The following is a 2,230-nucleotide window of genomic DNA, read 5'->3' on the forward strand; positions in this document are numbered from 1 at the left end:
CCTTATTTCAGGTGCTGGAAGAAGGAGAAAAGTTAATTACAAGTGAGGTACTTTTTTTGGAACAATAATTGTGTGGGAATTCACTATAACTTAGCTCTGGACTGCCTCCCATGCTGCACAGGCTGATGGTGGGGACAAGCAGCATGTGAGGACCCTACAGTCCTTCTGCTCCCTCCTCTGCTTCAAGGGACCCCCCAGGGTCCCAGCCCACCACCCACCTCCCTCTCACCTCTTTTGTTTTCAGCATCCAAATGAGCTTTTCTGTTGAACTGCCAGCCCTCCATCCCCCTATTTTGTGAGGCTACAGCAAAACCCCCTCCAGCTCCCAGCAGAACTTTCTGAAGGTTTTAGGTTCTTTTCCAGTAAAAGGGGCAATGAATCTCCACATTCTCCATTTATGGCCAAAGGCAGGTGCTCTGCCATGGGGTGGTTATGGCTGGAGGGGTGTGGAGTTCGGCTCATAACTGCAAGAAGCTGGGGCCTTGAGCACACAGCAAGAAAAAACGATCTGCTCGGGCATCCCCTCCTCGTCTCTCCTGCAACGTGCGATGTGACGCCTGTAAAACCCAGAAATCGGATCAGCATCATCAGAAACAGCCTGCTGGGATACAGGGTATTTTCATCCCTGAAATGCAGAGGTGCAGCTGAGGGGTTGAGGTTGTGGAGGGCAGCAAAGGGGACCATAAACCCTTTGGCTTGTGTTTAAATGTTGGCAATATCATCACTGGGCTTTGGGAGACCTTTGGGGAAGCTCTCAAGGCTTCTCCTGGCAGAAGCAACCCAGGTACAGGCAGGGTCTGGACACTACAGGGCTCTTGGCAGCACCAGCAGCCATGTCTCTATGATAAGTGTTTGTCTTTTCCACACAAGAGATATGGCAGAATTGCTGCCGACACTATGTCTCAGAGGAATCGGTTTTCTTTCTGCCAGGAGCGTTACCGGCTCATGATTCACATCTCTAAAGCAGCTTTGGAAGGAAAATGTGCTTCTCGGCAGATCTTCACACACATTGAGATGCCACGGTTTTTCCAGACTTTCTAAAGGAAGCCACGGCTGAGTGAGACATTCCTTCTCCTCTTCCAGCTTTCTTGGAACCACTTATTTTGATTAGCAAGCGAGACAGATAGTTGGAAAGACAGACAGACAGCCTGGCCAGGCAGTAGCGTTACAACAAGCAGTTTGTCTGAGCCCCAGCCTCTGGTGGGATGGTGCCTCCATCTGCCTCTTGCTGGGCGGCTGGTGAGAGCCCCCAGAGTTTGCTCTGGCCCCCAACCCACTGTCCTCCCCCATGGTCCTCAGCCCCCTGCCTTCCTCCGTAATCCTCAAACCCCTGCCTTATACCGTGGTCCCTCACCACCTGCCCTGTACCGTGATCCTCAAGCCCCTTCTCTCTGCTGTGGTTCCCAGGCCCCTGCCCTCCTCCATGGTCCTCCATGGCTGCAGGTGCCTTTGCCACCAGGCAGAAGACAGAGGTGGCATCCAACACCTGCAGGTCCCAGCCAGGGCATCCCTGCAGGGCTCTCCTCGAGGCAGTGGCCAGGGCAGGCAGGACATAATCGTGATGTTGGAGTGGGAAGAAGCATCCGCCATGCAGAGCATCCCTGCCAGCCCACCCTGCCGCCCAGGCGGGCGAGCCGTGCGCGGCGCTGCCGGCAAGGCTGAGTCACGGGCTCCTACCTGCCATGGCGCGCGTGGGCCCACGGCCGTGACTCAGCCCTGCGGCTGCCGGCGCTCACCACCAGCCCCACGGCTCCCGCTTCTCCTCGGGGCTTTGTGCCGGAGCCCCCGCAGATGAATCAGAGCCGGGTTTGTGCCGGGCCCCAGGGGACCGCAGTCCCCGTGGCTGAGGGGAGGGTTGGCTTTTCTCTCTGAGTGCTCAGTATGGCTGGCGCTCTGTGAGAAGAGGAGGAGAAGGAACACACACAAAGGGGGTTTAAAGGGCATCTCCTGGTGCAGGTGGGAACAAGGCTCTGTCCCATCAGGGAGGATCGTGCTGCCCTGAAGTGCAAAACGAAGGAGCTTGGCGTTCGCTTTGCAAGTTTGTGCCTATGCCATGGGAAGCCAGGTTGGAAAAAGCAACCAAATGGCTCAGGTGTGGCCATCAGGTCCCAGGCAAGGGATGGGTACGAGGCCGGGTCTGGGGAAGGAGACAGCTGCAGCCCCCCAGCCACCCCAGCCCCAGTGCTTGCACTGCACCAGCAAGAGAAACAAAACAAGTGTCTCCAGGGAG

The sequence above is a fragment of the Patagioenas fasciata genome, chromosome 15 (assembly GCF_037038585.1).
Source record: "Patagioenas fasciata isolate bPatFas1 chromosome 15, bPatFas1.hap1, whole genome shotgun sequence".
Classification (NCBI taxonomy): Eukaryota; Metazoa; Chordata; class Aves; order Columbiformes; family Columbidae; genus Patagioenas; species Patagioenas fasciata.